The sequence below is a fragment of the Scyliorhinus torazame genome, chromosome 4, assembly GCF_047496885.1.
Source record: "Scyliorhinus torazame isolate Kashiwa2021f chromosome 4, sScyTor2.1, whole genome shotgun sequence".
NCBI classification, from domain to species: Eukaryota; Metazoa; Chordata; class Chondrichthyes; order Carcharhiniformes; family Scyliorhinidae; genus Scyliorhinus; species Scyliorhinus torazame.
In genome coordinates this window covers 323,299,508-323,325,909 of record NC_092710.1, presented here as the reverse complement: position 1 = coordinate 323,325,909, position 26,402 = coordinate 323,299,508, and the positions used below count along the sequence as shown (strand labels likewise).

General features: G+C 48.1%; 1 protein-coding gene across 1 annotated transcript in view; it reads right to left on the bottom strand.

Annotated features, from left to right (window-relative positions):
* LOC140411115 (leucine-rich repeat and fibronectin type-III domain-containing protein 2) overlaps positions 1-26,402 on the bottom strand; it is a 209,783-nt gene that overhangs the window by 40,983 nt on the left and 142,398 nt on the right. The window lies entirely within an intron of this gene.

The window sequence follows — 26,402 nt, the reverse complement described above, 5'->3', positions numbered from 1 at the left end:
CCAACTCAATAGCCTAATCCAGCTTTCCCCCCATATCCTTTGATCCCATTCTCCCCAAGTATCTAACTGGTTCTTGAAAACATATTTTGGCCTCAACTATTCCTGTGGTAATGAATTCCAGAGGCTCACCCTTCTCTGGGTGAAGACATTTCTCCTCATCTGTGTCCTAAATGGTTTACCACATAGCCTCAGACTGTCACCTCTGGTTCTGGACGCACCCACCACTGGGAACATCCTTCCTGCGTCTACCCTGTCCAGTCCTGTTCGCATTTTATAGGTCTCTATGAAATCTTATGAGATTTTATAGGACTCTATGAGATTCATTATGATCATGGCTGATCATCCAACTCAATAGCCTAATCCAGCTTTCCCCCCATATCCTTTGATCCCATTCTCCCCAAGTATCTAACTGGTTCTTGAAAACATATTTTGGCCTCAACTATTCCTGTGGTAATGAATTCCAGAGGCTCACCCTTCTCTGGGTGAAGACATTTCTCCTCATCTGTGTCCTAAATGGTTTACCACATAGCCTCAGACTGTCACCTCTGGTTCTGGACGCACCCACCACTGGGAACATCCTTCCTGCGTCTACCCTGTCCAGTCCTGTTCGCATTTTATAGGTCTCTATGAGATCCCCCCCTCATTCTTCTGAACTCCAGTGAATACAATGGAAACCAGCCCAATCACTCCTCCAGGTTCAGCCCTGCCATTCCAGGAATCAGTCTAGTAAAACTTCACTGCACTCCCTCTGTAGCAAAAAGATCCTTCTTCAGATAAGGAGACCAAAACTGCACACGATATTCCGGGTGTGGCCTCACAAAGCCCCTGTATAAGTGCAGCAGGACATCCCTGTTTCTGTACTCAAATCCTCTCGCTATTAAGGCCAACATACCATTAGCCTTCTTTACCGCCTGCTGCACCTGCATGCTTACCTTCAGCGAATGGTGCACAAGGTCACCCAGGTCTCATTGCACAGTCCCCACTTCTAATTTGTGGCCATTGTATGTTTTCAAAAAGCAGTTAAATATAGCTCTTGGGGCTAAAGGGATCAAAGGATATGAGGAAAAATCGGAAGGAGGCCATTCGGCCCACTGTGTCTGTACTGACCCTCCAAACAGCACCCCACCCAGTCCCACTCCATCCTTCCAACCCCACCTTTTAGACATGAAGGGGCAATTTTGGCATGGCCAGTCCACCTAACCTGCACATCTTTGGACTGTGGGAGGAAACTGCAGCTCCCGGAGGGAACCCACGCAGACACGGGGAGAACGTGCAGACTCCGCACAGACAGTGACCCAAGGCAGGAATTGAATCCGGGACCCTGGCACTCTGAGGCAGCACTGCTAACTATTGTGCCACTGTGCCGCCGTTATTGAGTTGGATGGTCAACCATGATCATAATGAATGGTGGAGCAGGTTCGAAGGGACGAATGGCCTACTCCTGCTCCTATTTCTTAATGTTTCTGTGAACAGTCACCTCGCGGTCATTGTGCCTCATCAAGCTACAGAACACACCGTCGCTCAACAAAGAGTTATTTCAAAATACTGTGCATGTTTGAAATCTGAAAGAAGAAAGGAAAATGCTGGAAATGCACAGCAGATCTGGTAGCATGTGTGCAGCGCGAAAAGGGAAGTTAATGTTACAGATCTGCAGAGTTAGCTTCAATGATCTCTCCAAAGTTCATTCATATTTGCTCACTGTTAGGCCTCTCTCTCATCACTGGGGGGGGAAGTGTGTGATGTGATTCTCCTGGTTTTGCTTTGGCCTTGAGCACAGTCAATTCTGATGCTGATGCCTTCGCGTTTTCGATCTTTGTATACATTTTCCCAGTGTGTTTACCTGATCCCTTGCGAGTGATTGGTGCCTTTACTCCATTATCAAAACAGAACATGACGATCAGCAGTGGCCAATCAGCGCAGCAGCAAAATGTAGCACTGGTGCGACCTGGCGAAGGTTAGGTCGTGCCACATGGCATCAGAGGGCCCTTGGCAAGTTGGTCAGACCACAAAGAAGACGGGCGTCAGAGAGCGTTGAAATCGCAGTGTGGTGTCGACACAGGAAAGGATTTGAAGGTACAGTGCCCAAGTCAAGAGCTGGGAAGCAGATGGATCCCCTGCGGTGAGATTGTAGAACACAGCCTGTCTGTTCAGTGAGTGGGATAGCAGGGAGAGAGGACTAGAACCGGATTAGCTCAGTCGGGAAAGACGAGTGACCAGCGCGTGGGTCGGATCGCTAGTGAGTGAGGGAATGGCCAAAATGAAAGAATACCAGAAAACTGGGTCAGAGTAGGTTGTGATTATAACGGGTGGCTCTGGCAGTTGCTGAACAACAAATTGATTAAAACAAGGAACAAGGACAAAGGGATGTGGTCCACAAAATTCCCCAGTTTGAGTTGGGATGCAGCTGATCTATGGTCCGAAATCGAAATGTTTAAACAATGCAGAGCAATGCAAGCAGTAAAGATTCACCCGCCAATTGGGGATGAAGGTCTACACAGGCTGAACGCCTCGGAATTAACAACAGAAGAGCTAAAAGATCCCCAAAAGATACAACCATTTTGGAACACCCATTCAGAATCATCTTAAACTTCCATATTCATTGACGAGTGTTTGTCATTTCGACAACAGCCAATAAACTCCACAGACCAGCTCATTAGCAGACTCAGTGTAAAGGATAGGTACTATGATTTTTCAAATGCAGAGCTAGCAGACAGAATTGTTGAGTTGGTGATCGCACCTGCTCCCATGGAAGCATTCCAGCCAAATCTGCCAGCCAAGCCCAAAACATAGAGCATCGAAGAGCGACTCAAGGATGGATGCCAGTATAAAGCGATCCTTGCAGGTCGACCAAGCTTACATGTCCTAAACTGCCCACCCCATTATTGATGCCCTCATTTAGAACACCCACATCCAGCAAGACATGTGGAAGGCGTGGCTTTCTTCATGAACCAAGGAAATCCCCAGCTTTTAATCAGCTCTGCAAGGCATGTGGCAGGAAGGGCCAGTGCCAGTGACCCTCTACTAGAGAAAAGGCTGATGGAGTGGTAAAGAACCATGCACTGATCGAAATAAACCGTACACAGCATCCTTCAGGCAATAAGAATGACTGTGTGAAATCCTGTCAGAAACATGTACATGAGGTGACTGACAAAGCAGAAAGTGACAATGATGTGCACAATGAGACGAAGAGGGTAGAACACATGTTCCACACTGTCAATCACATGGAAAATGTAGGTTCCATCTCACCATCTGAAGTTCTTTCTGAGATTTGAATTGCGTCCCCTGAGAAAGTTGGTAACTGTTTGTCATTGGCCAAGATTGACACAGGGGCAAATGTCAGCATACTACCTCTCCGGTGTCTAAAAGACATGTAACCACATTCTTGGAAGGTCATGGTGAAACCTACTACTGCAATGTACAGACGTTCACTCATTCCATGTTTAGGTTCCATTGTCCTGGAGTGCCAACATTATCAATCCTCCTGGGTCTCACAGACGTTCCACTTTGTGGAGACTAAAGGCCCAGCGATTGCAGGTCCACCAGTATGTTTTGACCTCACGCTTGTGACAATCCATGGAGTCAGCCAGACCTCATATGGCAGATTAACCTCGGAAACTAATCTGATCATGTCAGCTCACAACCTAACATTGAAATTTCCAAAATGTTTCAACAAAATTGGCAGTTTCAAGGAAGCGGCAACTTTACAACTGCAAGAGAATGAGGGTCTGTCAATTGATCCATTACATAAGTGCAGCATCCACTCACAAGGCAAATTAAATGTCAAGCTCAGAACAATGGAGAAAGATGGAATGGTTGGAAGAGTACAACAGCAGACGGACTGGTGCAGCTCAATTACGTGTGTCATAAAGAAGGACAGATCTAGGGAAGCACGTGGTGCAGTGGTTAGCACCGCTGCCTCATGGTGTCGAGGACCCGGGTTCAACCCCGGACCCAGGTCACTGTCCGTATGGAGTTTGCACATTCTCCCGTGTCTGCGTGGGTCTCACCACCACAACCCAAAGGTGTGCAGAGTATGTGGATTGGCCACGCAAAGTTGCCCCTTAACTGGGAAAATTTAAAAAAAGATGGATTATTGAGAGTATGCCATGATCCACGTGTTTAAACAGAGGTTTAAAAAACGTTGACCTTACAAAGAGCCCATATCAGAAGAGTCTGAGCCAAGGTTTGAAATATTCTTCTTGAAGCTTAATTCCAGGCATGGATTCTGCTCAGTCCATCTTGCGATGATGTTCCAAGAGCCAGCTACATTTCATACCCCATTTGTTCGATGCTGTTTTCAACATCCTTCTAGGTGAGCTGTTAGCCAGGGTCTCTTTCAAGATTACATGGACATTATTACGTGCACTGTGCTGGGATGTATCTGCATCACCAACGCATTGTCGTTGTGGGAAGAAGGAAGCAAGAGCATGACTTCAATCTACACGTATTGATGCAAGTGGCACATAATGAAGATATGTGCTCAGCAGTCCGAAATGTGCTATCAGCGTGTAGCAGATCAATTTCTTTGGTTCTGTTTATTCCAGTGCTGGCATTTGTTCAAATGCACGCACAATGGAGGATACATAGAGGAGTTGCCAGAACAACTCCTCAAGTTAAGGACAAACTTCAAAAATGTCTAGGAGTCTTTAATTTCTTGTCTCCATAAATTCCCAATTTCACTCAAACAAATCTGCCTCTCTCAGAATTATTGAGAACGGATGTGCCGTTCCTGGGGCACGAAGACCAGTGGCACTTCTTTGAAGTATTGACACTTCAATTTTACAATCTCGGCAGAAAACTACCTTGATATATATCTCACAGAGATACCTGGGAGAATGCAGACTACAAAAATGCAAACTGTTTGCATTTGTTTCACAATCTCTCTCCGTAACGCATTCCAACTACTCCAACATTGAGTGAGAAAAATCAGCTTTGGAATCACGAGTTTTCATACCTATCATTTTGCAAAAGATTTATAGTAGACCATAAGACCGTAAAATATAGGAGCAGAATTAGGCCACTCAGCCCATTGAGTCTGCTTTGCCATTCAATCATTCTCCTGCCTTCTACCCCTGATCCCCTTATAAATCAAGAACCTATCTATCTCTGTCTTAAACACACTCAGTGACGTAACCCCCACAGCCTTCTGCGGCAAAGCGTTCCACAGATTCACTACCCTCTGGCTGCAGAAATTACTCATCTTAGTTTTAAAGGATCGTCCCTTCAGTCTGAGGCTGTGCCCTCGGGGTCTAATTTCTCCTACTAGTGGAAACATCCTCTCCCCATCCACTCTATCCAGGCCTTTCAGTATTCTGTAAGTTTCAATAAGAGCTCCCCTTATCCTTCTAAACTCCATCGAGTACAGACCCAGAGTCCTCATACGACAAGCTCTTCATTCCCAGGATCATTCTTGTGAACCTCCTCTGGACCCTTTCCAAGGCCAGCACATCCTTCCTTAGATACGGGGCCCAAAATTGCTCACAATACTCCAAATGGGGTCTGACCAGAACCTTCTAAAGCCTCAACAATACATCCCTGCTCTTGTATTCTAGCCCTCTCGACACGAGTGTGAACATTGCATTTGCCTTCCCAGCTGCCAACTGACCCTGAATGCTAACGTTAAGAGAATCCTAAACTCGGACTCCTAAGTCCCTTTGTGCTTCTGATTTCTGAAGCTTTTTTCCATTTAGAAAATAGTCTGTGCCTCTATTCTTCCTACCAAAGTGCATAACCTCACACTTTTTTACATAGTATTCCATCTGCCACATTTTAATACACTCTCCTAGCCTGTCCAAATCCTTCTGCAGCCTCTCTGAACAAAGAACAAAGAAATGTACAGCGCAGGAACAGGCCCTTCGGCCCTCCAAGCCCGTGCCGACCATGCTGATCTTCTAAACTAAAATCTTCTACACTTCCGGGGTCCGTATCCCTCTATTCCCATCCTATTCATGTATTTGTCAAGATGCCCCTTAAATGTCACTATCGTTCCTGCTTCCACCACCTCCTCCGGTAGCGAGTTCCAGGTACCCACTACCCTCTGTGTAAAAAACTTGCCTCGTAAATCTCCTCTAACCTTGCGCCTCGCACCTTAAACCTATGCCCCTTAGTAATTGACCCCTCTACCTTGGGAAAATGTCTCTGACTATCCACTCTGTCTATGCCCCTCATAATTTTGTAGACCTCTATCAGGTCGTCTGCTTCCTCAACACAACCTTTCCCTCTACCGATTTTGTATCTTCTGCAAACTTAGCAACAGTACCCGGAGTTCCTTCTTCCAGAACATAAATTTATATCGTGAATAGTTGTGGTCCCGACACTGACCCCTGGGGAACACCACAGAGTGACCAGAGGCCGCTGGAGACGATTTGATGAAAACCACTGAACAATCAACAAATATTCAAGGTTGCGACTGTGAGGTTAGGTACAAGCCAGGAGACTAGGTGGTCACATTGGATTCCCTTAGAAGGTTGCTAAGATATATCCTTAGATCGGCAAGTTGATTTCATTCACATTGTATTTTAAGATGCTCTCCAGGTTGATCTGGTATCTTTTGCGCAATGCAAATGCCTAGGACAATTTTGGCCTTAATGGGACGAGTTTGGCATCTCCCGGAGACTCATGCTTAAGGACAGGCAGGCTGTTTCACTGGAATCTTTGTAACATGATGGGCGGGGTTCTCCGACCCCCCCCCGCCGGGTGGGAGAACCGCCGCGGCGCCGCGCGAATCGCGCCACGCCGCCCAGACGCGATTCTCCCACCTCTGTGAAAATGGCCGTGCGCGAATGGCGCCGGGCCGCACGGAGAATCGCCGTAGCGGCGATCCTCCGGCGGCGCCAGGATTCTCCGGCTCGGATGGGCCGAGCGGCCGTCCAAAAAAAATCCGAGTCCCACCGCCGCCGTTCTAACATGCTCTGGGCCGGAGGGACCTTGGGGTTGAAGGGTCCGGGGGCGGCCTGTGGGGGGGGGGGGGGGAGGGGGGTCCAACCCCGGGCAGGCCCCCCCTACTGATCGGCAGGCCGGCCTCTCTGGCTGCGGACCTCTTTTCTTCCACGCCGGCACCTGGATCGCTGCGCCACTTGCCGCCGGCCCAACTGTGCATGCGCGGTCCCCGTGGCGCCGGGCCGACGCCGGGACCGGCAGCTGGAGCGGCGTGGGCCGATACAGCGCCGTGCTGGCTCCCCCCAGGACCCGAGAATCGGGTCTCGGAACCGGTGCCGGCATCGGAGTAAAGTACTCCCACTCTGGCGCCGGACCAGAGAATCGCAGCCGATATTCTTCAACAACTTCATCAATCACGCATGGACATAGTTCAGGTGAGCAGACTCATATGAGAAGCAGTTGAGGACTCTGGGTTGTACTCGCTGGAGTTTAGAACGGTGAGGAGGGATCTGATTGAAACTTACAGAATACTGATTGGCCTGGATAGAGTGGATGTGGAGAGGATGTTTCCACTCGTCGGAGAAACTAAAACCTGAGGGAACAGCCTCAGGCTGAAGGGATGATCCTTTAAAACAGAGATGAGGAGGAATTTCTTCAGCCAGAGGGTGGTGAATCTGTGGAACTCTTTGCCGCAGAAGGCTGTGGAGGCCAAATCACTGAGTGTCTTTAAGACAGAGATAGATAGGTTCTTGATTAATAAGGGGATCAGGGGTTATGGGGAGAAGACAGGAAAATAGGGATGAGAAAATATCAGCCATGATTGAATGGCGGAGCAGACTCGATGGGTTGAATGGCCTAATTCTGCTCCTATGTCTTATGGTCTTAAGACAGACAGTCTATTAGCTAGGTATGAACAATGATGTTGAAGCCGTGGTCAAGATGTGTGAGGCATGGCGAGAACATATCTCAAGTCAGCAAAAAGAACCATTGATTTCATGTGAAATTCCTATCCATCCTTGGTCAAAAATCACAGCCGACGTCTTTCATGCTCAAGGCACTGACTTCAGCATCATTGTCGACCAATTTACCAAGTGCCCCGTTATTTGACAACTGCTAAATACGTCTACCGCCACTGTCATGCACACACTCTGCTTCCAGCTTATTTGGTGTGCCCAGACTGATCATTCCGAAAACCAGTGTGCAATTTATTGGCAAGCCATTTCAGGATGTGTGGGTGAAGTGGAAGATCAATCACACAATGTTTGCTCCTCATGACCCTCTAGCTCACAGCCTGGTTCAGCGAATGATTCACGTGGTGAAATCTCGCATTCTCAAATACAGGCAGACCAAGCAAGATCTGCATACTTCAATCTGACATCTGAGAACGACACCTTTAAGTGCAACTATTCCATCACCAGCAGAGCTCATGCCTGGCAGGCCAGTGTGTACCGATTTATATACTCTTACTCATTCTGCTCTCTCCGACATGAGACAGCAGCTTTTAAAACTGCAGAAGATGACCAATGTGCGCAACAAAAATACAGATACAGTATTGCTAAGATTACAGTTGGGAGAATCAGTTTACATCGAGGATCCCACAGAGATACATGGCAACCAGTCAAGATGCTGTTATAGAATCATATTATCCCTGCAGTGCAGAAGGAGACCATTCGGCCCATTGAATCTGCACAGGTCATCTGAAAGAGCACCCCAACCTTGGCCCAATCCTTCGCCCTATCCCTGTAACCCCTTTTTGGACACTAAGGGGCAATTTAGCACGGCCAACCCGTCCAACATCGTTGGGACTGTAAGAGGAAACCAAAGCACCCAGAAGGAACCTACGCAAACAAGGTGAGAATGTGGAAACTCCACACAGTCACCCAAGGTCAGAATTGAACCCGGGCCCAGATCGGTGAGGCAGCAGTGCTAACCACTGTGCCACCGTGCGGGACAACTCTGGATGTGTGTGCAAAACGTTCCTTTGTAAAGCATCCACTCAACTCAAGACAGAGTTAGACAAGAGTTTGAACTGACAAGAGAGTTTTGGGGTCGGCAGAAAGTGCTGCCAAGGCCACAATTTGGTCGACCATGGTCTGACTGAGTGGTGGAGGACGCTGGATATCAGGGGCACAGCGTATCCCTGCTCCTACTTCTGATGATTTAATTATGTTTTCACAGCAATGCTATTCGTCGTATTCCCATTCCTAGGAGGTCAGTTCGTTATGAATTCTTAAAGAATAGGACACACATTTGGTGCAGGGTGAATGGTCCAGTGTAGAACAGAGTAATGGGGGAACCAGGCAATATCCAGGCTTAATCTCTGGCCAGTACTCAGTTAACCCTTCTTGACTTGGACCCCAACTGGAGCTTGTTACAACTGAGCACCATGTCCTTGGATTAGGAGGAGAAAATTCCAGCCAGGGTTCCCACTCCCTATTTACAGTGCAGCGAACCCATGTAGGACAAAGATGTGATCGGGACGAAGGTCCAATGAATTACGCACAAAGGTGCAACACTGAACCAAATTCATCCTTGCTCATAAAAACAGAAGATAAGAAGGTAAGAAAAGGGAAGCGGAGTAGAGATTTCAGCTCTTCGAGCCTGCTTCACCATTCAATCAGATCCTGGTTGATTTTCTACTTCAACACCATTTTCCTGCACTATCCCATATATCTCGATGTTTTTAATATGCAGAAACCTATCGATCTCAGTCTTGAACGTGCTCAATGATTGAGCTTCCACCACCCTCTGGGTCGAGAAGATTCACCACCCTCTGAATGAAGAAATTCATCCTCATTTCTGTCCTAAATGGCCTGCCCTTCACTCTGAGACAGTGGGCGGGATTCTCTGTTCCCGGGACTAAGTGCCCGCGCCGTCGTGAATGCCGTCACGTTTCACGACGGCACAGACAGGGCCCGGGCACGAGCTATTCTGGCCCCCACAGGAGGCCAGCACGGCGCTGGAGCAGTTCACAACGCTCCAGCCTCCTTACGTGCTGCCAAATGGGCGCCGTGCCAACCTGCGGATGCGCAGTGGGGGCTGCGCCAATCCTGCGCAAGCGCGGGGAACGTCTTACGCGCGCCGGCCCCTCACCAACACGGCGCCGGGGTTCTGGGGCTGGCCGCGGAAGGAGGTACTCCGGCCCGCCGATCGGTGGGCCCCGATCGTGGGCAAGACCCCATCGGAGGCCCCCCCCCCCGGTGAAGGAGCCTCCCCCCACAGACTGCCCTCCCCCCAGTGTTCCCGCACAGTTCCTGCCGGCAGCGACCAGGGGTGAACGGCGCCAGCGGGACTGACCGGGCCGCTTTTGCGGCGATTCTCCGAGCGGCCCGGCGCGATTCTCGCGGTGCTGGTTTCGGGGGGGGGGGTGGGGTGGGAGAATCGCGTGCGGGTGTCGGGGCGGCGTGGCGTGACTCGCGTGGCGCCCCGGCGAATCTTCCACCCGGCGTGGGGGGGGGTGAGAATCTGGTTCTAGATCCCCTCCAGCAAGGGAAACACTCTTTCCTGCATCTACCCTTTTACACCCTGTAAGAATTTTGAATGTTTGAATGAGATCACCTCTCATTCTTCTAAACTTCAGAGGATAAAGGTACAGTCTATTTAATCCTTCCTCATAGCACTATCGCTCCATCCCAGAAATTAATTTAATGAACCTTCATTGCACTCCCTCCATGGCAAGTAGAATTTTCCTTGAGTAAGAAGACCAAAACTGCATCTAATACTCATCAAACCTCTATGTAACCGTAGTTCAGTAAACATCCTGGGGTTAACTTAACAGGTATACCTTTTTGGATACTGTTGGGGGGGATAGCCTATCAAGAGAAAACAACAGCAGCCAGAACAGAGGCACCACAACTGCCTCTGTTGCTCAGCAGGGGAGGGCAAAGTGCAGGAGTGATAATTATAGGGGCCTCTATAGTAAGGGGCACAGATAGATGCTTCTGTGGATGTGAAAGAGACTCCAGGATGGTATAGTGCCAGGGTCAAGGATGTCTCTGAACGAACACAGGACATCCTGAAGGGGCAGGGTGAACAGCCAGAAGTTGTAGTAAACATAGGTACTAATGACAGAGGCAGGAAGAGTGACGAGATCCTGCAGAAGGAGTTCAGGGAGTTAGGTAGTAAGGTAAAAAGCAGGACCTCTCGGGTTGTAATCTCAGGATTAATCCCGGCGCCACGTACTAGTGAGGCTAGAAATAGGAGGATAGTGCAGCTAAACCCGTGGCTAAACCAGTGGCGTAGGATAAAGGGTTTCAGATTTCTGGACCATTGGGATTTCTTCCGGAGCAGGTGGCACCTGTACAAGAAGGACAGGTTATATCTCAACTGAAGGGGCACAAATACCCTGGCTGGGAGGTTTCCTAGAGTCATCGGGAGGATTTAAATTAGTATGGCAGGGGAGTGGGAACCAGAGCACTAGCTTCGAAGGTATAATAACTGAAGAGGAAATAGAGAACAAAAATAAGAAAACAACATCACCCTCAGGCAGAGCAAAAAAGGTGACAGGTGTGAAAAGCGAGGTGGTCAATGCAGGATTGAGGGTGTTGTACCTAAATTTGCGCAGTATACGGAACAAGGTAAATGAGCTTGTTGCGCACATTAAAATTGGCCTGTACGATGGTGTGGGCATCACAGAGACATGGCTGGAAGGGATCTTGGCTGGGATCTAAATATACAAGGACATGGGTCCTACGAAAAGGACAGGCAGATGGGCAAAGGTGGAGCAGACTCGATTGGCCGAGTAGCCTAATTCTGCTCCTATGTCTTATGGTCTCATGGTCTTATAAAAAGGGAACGAGGTTGCATTGTTAATAAGGAATGAAGTTAAACTGATAGCAAGGAGTGATATAGGATCAGAAGGCATAGAATCTCTGTGGGTAGAGTTCAGGAATCAAAAAGGTAAAAAGACCCTGATGGGAGTTATGTACAGGCCCCCTAGCAGTAGTCAAGGGGCGGGATTCTCCGGTATCCGGTGGGCGGGTGGTACAGGCGCCAAAGAGTGGCGTGAACCACTCCGGCGTCGGGCCGCCCAGAAGGTGCGGAATCCTCCGCACCTTCGGGGCTAGGCCGGCGCTGGAGTGGTTGGCGGCGAGAGTTGGCGCATGCGCAGGAGCGCCAACGTGTTCCCAGGTCCACTGGCATGATTCCTGCGCAAGCACAGGGGGTTTCTTCTCCGTGCCGGCCATGGCAGAGCTTTACAGCGGCCAGCGCGGAGGGAAAGGGTGCCCCCACGGCACAGGCCCCCCCGGAGATCGGTGGGCCTCGACCGCGGGCCAGGCCACCATGGGCGCCCCCCCGGGGCCAGATCCCCCCGCGTCCCCCCGAGGACTCCGCAGGCGACCCACAGAGCCAGGTCCCGCCGGTAAGAACCTTGTGTAATTTACGCCGGCGGGACTGGCTGAGAACAGGCAGCCGCTCGGCCCATCGCGGAGCGGAGAATCGCCGGCGGTGCCGCTGCCAACGGCCCCCGACCGGCGTGCCGCGGGGCGAAATTCTCCTACCCGCCCCGCCACATTTCTGCCCCGACCGGCCGGCGGGAGTCTCCGTAACACCGGCCGGTCAATGGGGTTTCCCATTGTGGGGCAGCCCCACGCTGTCGGGAAACCCCCGGGCGCCGGCAAAACGGAGACTCCTGCTGGCGGAGAATGACGCCCGCGATTCCTGCCCCCGTCAAAAAATCGGCGCCGGAGAATTCGGCAGCCGGCGTCGGGGCGGCGGGCATTCGGAGAATCCCGCCCAGGATGTGGGGCAGAAAATAAATCAGGAGATTGAAAAGGCATGTAAAAAAGGAAATATCACTTTAATCATGGGTAACTTCAATATGCAGGTAGACTGGGAAAATCAGGTTGGTAGTGGATCTCAAGAAAAATAATTTGTGGAATGTCTAAGAGATGGTTTTTGGAGCAGCTTGTGACAGAGCCTATTAAGGGACAGACAATTCTGGATTTGGTGATGTGTAATGAGGCAGATTTGATTAGGGAACTTAAGGTGAAGGATTCCTGAGGGAGCAGTGACCACAATATGATAGAATTTACCCTGCAGTTTGAGAGGGAGAAGCTGCAATCAGATGTAACAGTATTACAATTAAATAAGGGTAACTACAAAGACATGAAGGAGGAGCTGGCCAGAGTTGATTGGAAAAGGAGCCTAGCAGGAAAGATAGTGGAACAGCAATGGCAGGAGTTTTGGCCGGTTATTTGGGAGACACAACAATTATTAATCCCAAAGAGGAGGAAACATGCTAAGGGGAGGACAAGGCATCCACGGCTGACGAGGGAAGTCAAGGACAGCATAAAAGCTAAAGAAAAAGCATACAAAGTGGCGAGAGTTAGTGGGAAACCAGAGGATTGGGAAGCCTTTAAAAGCAAGCACTGGACTACTAAAAAAGCAATAAGGGGTGGGGGGGGGGGGGGAGATGAAATATGAGTGCAAGCTAGCTAGTAATATAAAGGAAGACAGGAAGAGATTTTTTCAATCTATAAAAGTTAAGAGAAATGCAAAAATAGACATTGGACCACTGGAAAATGTGGCTGGAGAAGTAATAATAGGAAACAAAGAAATGGCAGAGGAACTGAATAGTTACTTTACATTAGTCTTCACGTGGAAGACACCAGTGGGATGCCAGAGCTCCAGGAGAATCAGGTGGCAGAGGTGAGTGCAGTGACCATTACTAAGGAGAAGGGTCTGGGAAACTGAAAGGTCTGAAGGTGGATAAGTCACCTGGACCGGATGGACTACACCCCAGGGTTCTAAAAGAGATAGCTGAGGAGATTGTGGAGGCATTGGTGTTGATCTTTCAGGAATCACTGGAGGCAGGGAGAGTCCCAGAGGCCTGGAAAGTGGCTAATGAAACACTGCTGTTTAAGAAGGGAGTGAGACAGAAGACGGGAAATTATAGGCCGGTTAGCCTGACTTTGTTCATTGGTAAGATTTTAGAGTCCATTATTAAAGATGAGATCACGGAATACTTGGAAGTGCATGATAAAATAGGACTGAGTCAGCACGGCATCGTCAAGGGGAGGTCATGTCTGACAAATCTGTTAGAGTACTCTGAGGAGGTAACAAGGAAATTAGACAAAGGAGAACCAGTGGACACGATCTATTTAGATTTCCAGAAGGCCATTGACAAGGTGCCGCATAGGAGACGGTCAAATAAGTTTAAGAGCTCATGGTGTTAAGGGTAAGATCCTGGTATGGACAGATGATTGGTTGACAGAGAATGGGGATAAAAGGGGTCTTTTTCAGGATGGCAGCCGGCGACTAGCAGTGTACCTCAGGGGTCTGTGCTGGGACCACAACTTTTCACAATATACATTAATGATCTGGAAGAAGGAACTGAAGGCACTATTGCTAAGTTTGCAGATGATACAAAGATCTGTAGAGGGACAGGTAGTATTGAAGAAGCAAGGGGGCTGCAGAAGGACTTAGACAAACTAGGAGAGTGGGCAAAGAAGTGGCAGATGGAATACAATGTGGAAAATTGTGAGGTTATGCACTTTGGAAAAAGGAATGGAGGCATAGACTATTTTCTAAATGGAGAAATGATTCGGAAATTAGAAGCGCAATGGGACTTGGGAGTCCTTGTTCAAGATTCTCTTTGGGTTAATGTGCAGGTTCAGTCGGCAGTTAGGAAGGCAAATGCAATGTTAGCGTTCATGCCGAGAGGGCTAGAATACAAGAGCAGGGATGTACTTCTGAGGCTGCATTCGGCTCTGGTCAGACCCCATTTGGAGTATTGTGAGCAATTTTGGCCCACGTATCTACGGAAGGATGTGCTGGCCTTGGAAAGGGTCCAGAGGAGGTTCACAAGAATGATCCCGGGAATGAAGAGCTCATCGTATGAGGAACGGTTGAGAACTCTAGGTCTGTACCTGTTAGAAGGATGAGTGGGGATCTCATTGAAACTTACAGGAAACTGCAAGGCCTGGATAGAGTGGACGTGGAGAGGATGGTTCCACTTGTAGGAAAAACTAGAACCCGAGGACACCATCTCAGACTAAAAAGACGATTCTTTAAAACAGAGATGAGGAGTAATTTCTTCAGCCAGAGGGTGGTGAATCTGTGGAACTCTTTGCCATGGAAGGCTGTGGACTCCAAATCACTGAGTGTCTTTAAGACAGAGATAGGTAGGTTCTTGGTTAATAAGGGGATCGGGGTTATGGGGAGAAGGCAGGAGAATGGGGGTGAGAAAAATATCAGCCATGATTGAATTGCGGAGCAGAGTCAATGGGCCGAGTGGCCTCATTCTGCTCCCATCTTATGGTCTTATCAGAAACTGAACTCAACTTGATCAGAAACTGAACTGGGCTAGCTATATTTATATTGTGGCTACCAGAGCAGGTCAAAGACTACTACAGCGAGGAATTCACCTCCTGATCCCCCCCCCCTCCCAAAAGAAAACCTGTCCACTATCTACAAGGCACGAGTCAGGAGTGTAATGGAATACAATCCACTTCCCTCCACCACCATGAACAGTGGCAGCCGTGTGTACCATCTACAAGATGCACTGCAGTAACTCACCAACGTCCCTTTGCCAGCACCTTCCAAACCCACGACCATTACCATCTAGAAGGACAAGAGCAGCAAATACCTGGGAACAGCACCACCTGGATGTTCCCCTCCAAGTCACTCATCACCCGTCATGGAAATATATTACCATTTCTGCACTGTCGCTTGGTGAAAATCCTGGAACCCCTCCCAAACGGCACAGTGGGTGCACCTACACCTCAGGGACTTCAACGGTTCAAGAAGGCAACTCAACACCGCCTTCTGAAGGGCAACTATGGATGAGCACTAAATGCTGGCCTAACCAGCAGCTCCCCATCACATAAATGAATTTTTAAAAATAAGATATCCTTTCTCATATACTCAAATCCACTTGCAATAAAGTCTCTCTCAGTTGCTTTCTGTACGTACATGTTAACTTTCAGTGACCCATGAACAAGACTCCCAAGTCCGTTTGGAGTTCAACCTGGCCTCTCACCATTTCAGAAATACTCTGTATTTTTGTGTTTCTTACCAAAGTGGATAACCTCACATTTCTCCATATTGTATTCCTTCCGCCAGAACTTTCCCCAATCTCAAAATTCGCCTAATCTCTTTGAAGTGTCTTTGCAACTTCCTCACAGCTCAAGCCTCCAGTTCTGTGTCATCTGCAAACTTGGAAATATTATATTTAATTCCCACATCCAAACCAAAGATCTCATGGCTTGCTAACAGCTGGGGCACAAGCACTGATCCTTGTGGCACCTCACTAGTCACAGCCTGACAACCTGAAAAGATCCATTTATTCCTACTATCTGACTTCGGCCATTAACCAGTTCTAAATCCATTAGTGTATTGCCTCCAATCTCACCTTCTCTAAATTTGTTGAGTAACCTCTTGCCTTTTCTAATGTTTTCTGAAATTCTAACCTTACCACATAGACTGGTTCCCCCTTATCGTTTCTCGCAGTAATATCCTCAAAGAACTCCAACAGGCTTGCTAAACATGATTTCCCATTCATAAATCAATATTTAAAAAACATTTTTCCAATGAAGGGGCAATTTAGCGTGGTCAATCCACTTACCCTGCATATCTTTGGGGTTGTGGGGGTGAGACCCATGCAGACACGGGGAGAATGTGAAAACTCCACATGGACTGTGACTCGGGACCAGGATCGAACCTGGGTCCTCGGCGCCGTGAGGCAGCAGTGCGAACCACTGCGCCACCGTGCTGCCCTTTTCATAAATCAATGTTTTTAAAAATAAATTTAGAGTACCCAATTCATTTTTTCCAATTAAGGGACAATTTAGTGTGTTCAATCCACCTACCCTGCACATCTTTGGGCTGTGAGGACGAAACCCACGCAAACACGGGGAGAATGTGCAAACTCCACACGGACAGTGACCCAGAGCCGGGATCGAACCTGGGACCTCGGCGCCATGAGGCTGCCGCGCTAACCCACTGCGGCACCGCGCTGCTCCTCATAAATCAATGTTGACTCTGCTCAATCCTACCATTACGAACATACATATGAATTCATAGAATCCATAGAGTGCAGAAGGAGGCCATTTGGCACATCAAGCACTGACCCTCTGAAAGAGCACCCTTCCTAGGCCCAGTCCCCTGCCCTATCATATGAAGAGAGACTAAATCGGTTAGGATTATATTAATTGAGTTCGGAGGAGTGAGAGGGGATCTCTTAGAAACTTATAAAAATCTAACAGATTACACAGGATAGATTCAGAAAGAATGTTCCCGATGATGAGGGAGTCCAGAACCAGGGGTCACAGTTTGAGGATAAGGGGTGAACCATTTAGGACTGAGGGGTGGAGACATTTCTTCACCCAGAGAGTGGTAATCTACAAAAAGTAGTTGAGGCCAAAACGTTGTGTAATTTCAAGAGGAATTAGATATAGCTCTTGGGGTTAAAGGGATCAAGGGATATGTGGGGAAGGCAGGATCAGGGTATTGAACTTGATGATCAGCCATGATCATAATGAATGGCAGGAACAGGCTTGAAGGGCCGAATGGTCTACTCCCGCTTCTATTTCAATGTTTCTATGTAAAGGCAATGTAGCCTGGCCAATCCACTTAATCTGCAGTTCTTTGGTCTGTGGGAGGAAACCGGAGCACCCGGAGAAAACCCACGTAGGCACGGCGAGAATGTGCAGACTCCACATGGTTACCCAAGGCCGCAATTGAACCCAGGTCCCTTACACTGTGAGGCAGCAGTGCTCAGCACTGTGCCCCCGTGCCAGCATTATTAGCAGCAGGAGTAGGCCACTCGACATTGCTCTGCCATTCAATAAGATCATAGGTTATTTGATTTCAACCATAACTCCACAATCCTGCCCACACCTGATAACCTTTCACCTCCTTGCTTATCAAGAAGTTATCTGTCTCTGCCTTAACAATATTCAAGGATTCTGCTTCCACCGCCTGTAGAGGAACAGGACTCCAAAGGCTCATGACTCTCTGAAAGAAATAATTTCTCCCATCTCCGTCCCAACTAGACCACCACCTATTGTTAAACAGCAACCCCGAATGTTAGATTCTCCCACAAGAGGGAAATTCTCTCCACAATCATCCCCGTCAAGGCCCCTCAGGATCTTACATACATTACTCAAATCACTTCTTACTCCTCTAAACTCCAGCGAATACAAACTTATTCTGTTCAACCTTTCCTCATAAGACAACTCATCCAATCCAGGCTTGCAAACCTTCTCCGAACTGCTTCCAATGAATTTACATCTGTCCTTAAATAAGGAGACCAATACTGTACACAGCACCCTAGATGTGGCCTTACCTGGATAGCTGAACCATAATGTCTTTTCCCTATCACAGATGTTAAACCAATTTTCCTGTGTTTTCCTGCTTGTTGTCTCCCTTCACTTTAAGGAGTTACATTCACTATTTTCCAATCTAATGGAACCTTCCCCAAATCTAGGCAATTGTGGAAAATGAATGCATCCACTATCTCACCAGCTACCTCTTCCAGCAATTTGCTCAATACCACTTCCCTGGTGATTGTAATTTTCCTTGAGTTTTTCCCTCCCTTCCATTTCCTGATTTAAATCTATTGTTACTTGTATCTGCGAGACTGAAGACCAATGCAAAATATCTGTTCAATTTATCTGCCATCTCCTTATTTTCCCTTAATAGTTCCTCAGTCTCATGTTCTATATGAACCATGCTCTCTTTTATTTTTTTAAATAACTATAGAAACTCCTACTAGCTATTTTATGGGCGGTACGGTAGCACAGTGGTTATCACTGTTGCTTCACAGCACCAGGGTCCCAGATTCGCTTTATGGCTTGGGTCACTGTGCGGAGTCTCCGCGTCTCCTTGAGTCTGCGTGGGTTTCCTGCGGGTGCTCCGGTTTCCACCCACAAGTCGCGAAAGACGTGCTGTTAGGTAATTTGGACATTCTGAATTCTCCGTCAGTGGACCTGAACAGGTGCTGGAATGTGGGGACTAGGGGCGTTTCACAGTAACTTCATTGCAGTGGTAATGTAAGTCTACTTGTGTCAAAAAAGATTATTATTATTATTTCTAGCTAGCTTTCGCTCATACTCTAATTTTTACACCCTTATCAATTTTTTGCTTATCATTTGCTTTATTTAAATAGTCAGTCCAATCTTTTAACCTGCTGCCTATCTTTGCACAATTATATGCTTCGTCTTTCAGTTTGATACTATTTTTAACTTTTTTAGTTAACCATGGATAGTGGGTCCTCCCCCTTCGAATTTTTCTTTCTCGTTGGAATGTATCTCTTCGAGGTATTCTGAAATATCCCCTTAAGTGTCCATGACTGCGATTCCATTGACCTATCTCTTAATCTAATTTTCCAGTTCACTTTAGCTAGCCCTGCTTTCATGCCCTCAGAATTGGCCTTGGCCAGAATTGGTTTAAAATACTCATCTTAGACCCACTCTTCTCTCCCTCAAACTGAATGTTAAATTCAATCATATTATGATCACTGCTACCTATGAGGTAATTAATTATTCCGATCTCGTTGGCAATACCAGGTCCAGTGTAGCCTTCTCTCTGGTTGGCATCAAAACTATTTGTTCTAAAAAATGATCCCCAAAACATTCTGTGAATTCCCCATTAAGGCTACCTTTACCCATTTGATTTTTCCAGTCCATATGCAGAGTAAAATCCCCCATGATTATCTCTGTACCTTTCTGACAAGTTCCCATTATCTCTTTCTTTATACCTTGTCCAACCGTATGGTGACTGTTAGGGGGTCTGTACATCACTCCCACAAGTGACTTCTTGCCTTTATCATTTCTCATCTCTACCTAAACCGCTTCTACATCCTCATTTCCATACCTTAGGTCATCCCTCACTCTTGTGCTGATATCATCACTGATTAACAGAGTTGCCCCTCTACCTTTCCCTAGCTTCCTATCTTTCATATATGCGATGCACCCTTCAGTATTCTGGTCCCAATCAATGTCATTCTGCAGCCATACATCTGTCATGGTTATCCGATCGCACATTCTTATTTCTACTTGAGCTCTCAGTCATCTGTTTTATTTCAAATGCTGTGTGCATTCAGATGCAGAATCTTGAGATTTGTCTTTTTATTATTTTTGCAACCTCCAGCCTTATCTGCTGATTTACTGTTAGATTCGCACTCCCTGTACTCTATGTACCTTCCTGTCATGGTTGGTTTGTTATTTATCACATTAATACTTTTCTCCCTGGTCTTGTCTCTACTCTTTAATTCATCACATCTTCCCAAACTTGATCACTTGCCCTCTCCTCCCCTATTTACTTCACAACCTTCAACCCTACCATTATTTTCTAAGCGTCCTGTAATCAACTTCTTTATTCATAGAATCTACCATTTTCCTTACTACTGATGTCAGGTTAACAGGTTTATAGTACCCACTTTCCTCTCTTCCCCCCTTTCTTAGATAGTGGAATGCATTTGCCCACTTCCATTCTGCAGGAACCATCCCAGAGTCCATAGAATTTTGAAAGCTGATCATCAATGCACCTACTGTTTCCAAAGCCACACCTTCCAAGACTCTGGGGTCTTGAACAAAAAGCCCAATGGATTTATCTTCTTTAATTCCCATTAATTCCTCTCATAATATTGTTTTGCGAATATTAATATCTTCTAGTTCCTCATTTACACTGTTCCCTTGCTGCTCCATCATCTCTGTTTGTTTTTTCTCAGTATTTTCTTTCATGAAGTAGAAACAAAGGAAGCGATTCACCCAAAAAATTACTAACTTTCATTTTGGGCGAATGTGGCAGGCTGCTTCCTGCCGGCTTTTTTGGTTGAGATGCAGATTGGTATTCACCCATTACTTTGGAGTTTGGGGAGTTTCTCACCTGTCAATACCACAGTTTTTTTGCAGTGGGGAACTAAACTCGCCGACCAGACCGGCTCCTCAGAGATCGGGGCACTCTTTCGAAAGGGCGCCCCACTCACAAAGTGAAGGTGAGGATCCCCCATGCCCCCACCTTCGGACAACGTGACCCCCCCTTCAGACGTGGGGAACACCCACAACCCTCGATCTCCAAGGGGGACCTTCCCCAACATCACTAAAAATTATCATGAGACCCCGTCATCGCAGAGGCATGAGGATGACCCTGCCCCACAGCCATCCATCCTTGTGGGAATTGGGTCATTGCACCCCCCCTCCCAAAGTGAGCATCGGGGATGCTGAAGGTCTCCCCCCCCCCCCAACCTTTTGGGCTCCCCACTTTCAGGGCCTCCCCATTCACCCCCTCACGCTCCCACCCTTCATAACCACACACCGACCTTCATCCTCCTTTATAATAATCTTTATTGTCACAAGTAGAAGTTACTGTGAAAATCCCCGCAGTCGCAATGTTCCAGCCCCTGTTTGGGTACACAGAGGGAGAATTCAGATGTCCAAATTACCTAACAAGCACGTCTTCGGGACTAGTGGGAGGAAAACGGAGCACCCAAAACAAACCCACGCAGACACGGGGAGAATATGCAGACTCCACACAGATAGTGACCCAGCTGGGAATCGGACCTGGGACCCTGGCGCTGTGAAGCCACAGTACTAACCACTGTGCTACTGTGCTGCCCATTTCATGGACATGGCCCATCTCAGGCCAACCTGGCACCTGGAAACTGCCTCTGGTACCCTGCCAGTGCCAATCTGCCAGTGTTCCAGGTAGACACTGCCAGTGTGCTCAGGTGTTAGGGGCAGTGCCAAATGTTAGCCAATGCCTGTCTACCATCATACCTTTTTTGCATAGATGAACTGAATAGTTACTTTGCATCAGTCTTCACGGTGGAAGATACCAGTGGGATGCCAGAGCTCCAGGAGTACCAGGGGGCAGAGGTGAGTGCAATGATCATTACTAAGAAGAAGGTTCTGGGGAAACTGAAAGGTTTGAAGGTGGATAAGTCACTTGGACCAGATGGACTACACCCCAGGGTTCTAAAAGAGATAGCTGAGGAAATTGTGGAGGCATTGGTGATTTTCTTTCAGGAATCATTGGAGGCAGGAAGGGTTCCAGAGGACTGGAAAGTGGCTAATGTAACACCACTGTTTAAGAAGGGAGGGAGGCAGAATGTGGGAAATTGTAGGACAGTTAGCTTGACTTTGGTCATTGGTAAGATTTTAGAGTCCATTATTAAAGATGAGATCTCGAGGTACTTGGAAGTGCATGGTAAAATAGGACTGAGTCAGCACGGCTTTGTCAAAGGGAGGTTGTGTATGTCAAATCTGTTAGAGTTCTTTGAGTAGATAATGAGGAAGTTAGACAAAGGAGAACCAGTGGACGTGATTTATTTAGATTTCCAGAAGGCCTTTGACAAGGTGCCGCATAGGAGACTGTTGAATACGTTAAAAGCCCATGATGTTAAGGGTAAGATCCTGGTATGGATAGAGGATTGGCTGACTGGAAGAAGACAGAGTGGGAATAAAGGGGTCTTTTTCAGGATGGCAGCCGGCGACTAGCAGTGTGCCTCAGGGGTCTGTGCTGGGACCACAGCTTTTCACAATGTACATTAATGATCTGGAAGAAGGTACTGAAGGCACTGTTACTGTTGCTAGATTTGCAGATGATACAAAGATCTGTAGAGGGGCAGGTAGTATTGAGGAAGCAGGCGGGCTGCAGAAGGATTTGGACAAGATTTGGGCAATGAAGTGGCAAATGAAATACAATGTGGAAAAGTGTGAGGTTATGCACTTTGGAAGGACGAATTTAGGTATAGACTATTTTCTAAATGGGGAAATGCTTAAGAAATCAGAAGCGCAAAGGGACTTGGGAGTCCTTGTTCATGATTCTCTTAAGGTTAATGTGCAGGTTCAGTCAGCAGTTAAGAAGGCAAATGCAATGTGAGCATTCATGTTAAGAGGGCTAGAATACAGGACCAGGGATGTACTTCTGATGCTGTAAAAGGCTCTGGTCAGACCCCATTTGGAGTATTGTGAGCAGTTTTGAGCCCGTATCTAAGGAAGGATGTGCTGGCCTTGGAAAGAGTCCAGAGGAGGTTCACAAGAATGACCCTTGGAATGAAGAACTTGTCGTATGAGGAATGGTTGAGGACTCTGGGTCTGTACTCGTTGTAGTTTAGAAGGATGAGGGGGGATCTGATTGAAACTTACAAGGTTATCTGAGCACTACGTATCTGCACCGAGACTCAGCTGCTAAGAACAATGGGCGTGATTCTCCGTTGCTCGCGCCGATATTGTAATCGCCGATCGGCGGAGAATCGATTCTGCGCCCAAATTGGGGCCGGCGCCGGTCAGCAATGCTCCGCTCCCTCAGAAATGGCGCCATCGCGCGCCGCTGCAATGTCACTGGCGTGTCATCTGCCGGCCCTCCCACGATGCTCCACACCCGACGGGCCGAGTTCTCGACGGCGCGAGACACGTGTGGTCTCAGCGGTCAGGAACCCGGCATGGCGGTCAGGAACCTGGACTGTGTCCAGCACCGCCACACTCAGCCGGGATCCGTGCCGCTGGCCTGGGGTGCCTCTGCGAGGGCTGGGAGGGCAGGTGGGAGGTGGCCAGGGTATGGCCTGTGGGGTCGGGGATGGCGGGTCAGGTCTGCGCACAGCCGGCGCCATGTTATATGGTGCGCCCGCTGCAGGTCGTCTGCCGTGCGCATTTGCGCCCAGGTACCCGGCCATTCTCCAGCTGTTTTCGGCGCAGAAGACGGGACTTTCACCCAACGGCGCTGCTAGCCCCTCACTGGTCCCAGAATCGTAAACCACCCTCAAATTCTCTGTTCGAGCCTGAACTTAGTGCAGAAACGGAGAATCCAGCCCAGTGTCTCTCCCCCTGACAATACTGCCCCCTACCACGACTATATCCCTTTTATTCCTTCAGGCACCAATATTCAACAATGTGTCTGCCCCCACCCCCCCTACTCAGGTCACCATACTATTTATGAATTAGAGTGGGTGGCATGGCGGAACACTGTTTCGCACTGCTGCCTCACGCCTCCAGGGACCCTGGTTCAAGTCCGGGGGACTGTGTCAAGTTTGCACTTTCTCCCCATGTCTGCATGGGTTTCCTCCGGATGCTCCGGTTTTCTCCCACAGTCGGAAGATGTGCAGGTTAGGTGGATTGGCCATGCTAAATTGCCCCTTAGTGTCCAAAGGTGCATAGGTTAAGTGGGGTCATGGGGATGGGGCAGGAGAATGGGCCTAAGTAGGGTGCTCTTCTGGAGTTTCAGTGCAGACTCGATGGGTAGAATGGCCTCATTCTGCACTGTAGGAGTTCTATGGATTTGTCCATAAATAACAGAGAGGTACTACAATGGCAGAATATTCCAGCCTAAATGGCCTTATCACTGAAGCCGGTGAGGCAGGTATGGTATGTGTGAAGCTGACTCGAAGACAGGGTTAACCCCCTTGGTGTGCATTGTCCTGCACATTTACACAAGTGAATACGCGAGGTTGTAACAATGATATATGCTTCTCGTTGTTGCTGTAACTAGGTGAAAACTACCACATGAACCAGGCTGCCTGCGATGGTTTGGCCTAACAGAATCGCAAAAACCTTATGGCGCAGGTGGAGGCCATTCGGCCCATTGTGTTCGCCCTGGCTCTCCGGCTGAGCATTATGACTTTGTGCCAATCTCTTTGACGGCAGTTCAGTTTTACGCAACCCCATGATCCCAATGCTGCATATCCGAACTGCGGAATGGAAAGAAACCCATCCCATTGCTCATTTCCTCATCCATCCCATCTAAAACATGGTTGCCACGGCTTAAAGATTAAGTCCATTTTTGTGATGATGAATGGAATCCATGAAGCCATATATCTTAAGCTGATTTCTCTTTACTCCGGCATCCTTAGTTGTCCGTTCCCTGTAATAAGTCCATCATTCAGGAGACATTAATGTGTGTGCAAGTAAATGATATCTTGGAACAACAAAGAAAAATGCAATTAAAGTGGGCATGGTGGTCTCATTTATAAATCAGCGCAGCACATGGCTTCAGATAGCACTTCAGGAGGAACCGCCAGCATCTATCCATCATATCTGGCAGCTTTCGATGAAGCTTGTCTGTTGCTGTGGTAACACAGGCCTGTTTGTTTTTAGCTGAGGAGACTATGGCATTTGAATACCTTATGTATGGAGCATGTAAGCAAAAAGAGCCCCACTGTGCTGAGTTCCTGAATATAGGAATAGGAGTAGGTCATTGAGCCTCTTCAGACTGTTTTCACCAGTCAATTTTTATTCTTTCAGGGCATGAGGGCGTTGCTGGTTGGGCTAGCATTTACATGCCCATCTCTAACTGCACTTCGCAGAGGACCTACAGTGCAGAAGGAGGTCATTTAGTCCATCAAGACTGCCCCGAACCTCTGAAAGGCCACCTTACCTAGGCCCATGCGCCCTATCCCCTTAACCCAGGAATCCCATCGATCTTTTTGGACACTATGGGGCAATTTATCATGGCCAATCCACCTAACCTGCGCATCTTTGGACTGTGGGAGGAAAACGGAACACCCGGAGGAAACCCACGCAGACACAGGGAGAACTTGCAAACTCCACGCAGTCACCCAATCAAACCCGAGTCCCTGACGCAGTGAAGAAGCAGTGCTGACCACTGTGTCACCATGTTACCCACTCCTGAAACGGATTCGCTTGCTGGGCTATTTCAGAGTCAATCACACTGCTGTGGGTCTGGGGTCAGATGTCGGACAGACCAGGTAAGGATGGCAGATTTCCTTCCCTAAAGGACATCAGTGAACCAGATGGTTTTTTTTTTTACAACAATCGCAATGGTTTCATGGTTATCATGAGACTTTTCATTCCCAATCGTTTTTTTTGTGAATTTAAGTTTCACCATCTGTCGTGGTGGGATTTGAACCTGGATTCCCCAGAGTATTATCTTGTGTATTGGGATTACTAGTCCAGCGACAATACCACTTCCCCATCACTTCCCCTTCCCTCCACCCCCAATTCCATATCCCCGGCTTTTCCCCATAGCTCTTTGAATAACAAAACGTCTATCAACGTCGAATTTAGAATTGGCAATGATGGAACATTAATTGGTGTAAGTGAAAGAGGGTTGTAAACTTTGTACTTTGGGTGGAGGAGAGTTTCTTCGCCTCACCCCTGACAGATGCAGCTCAGAGTTTTAAACTGGCTCTTTTTGTCCTGGACTCGACAATTGGGCAAATAATTTCTGCCTCTCCACCTTTGTCTTCAAAATCACCCTTTAGCCGACCAAATTCCAGAGAAGACGACGCTAATTTGCGTAATCCATTCGCGTAATTTAATCTTTGGAGTTCAGGTATCATTTGGGAAACCTCCACTGCACTCCCTTCCACGGCACTGGGCGAGATTTAGTGGCCTCGCCGCGCCCGACTTGGTGATGCGACGACGCCGTTGAATCTCGCGAGACGCCGTGATCTGGATCTGGATGAACCTTTCGGCTCATCTAAGCATATCTGCGCCGTATTCCACCCGGACCCCGGGAACTAAAGCCGGTGCCTGGGAGATCTTGTCGGGGGGCCATTGAGCACTGGATTCGACGAATGTGGACCCGGCATAATGACATCTGGGGGGGTCTCCCAGGCC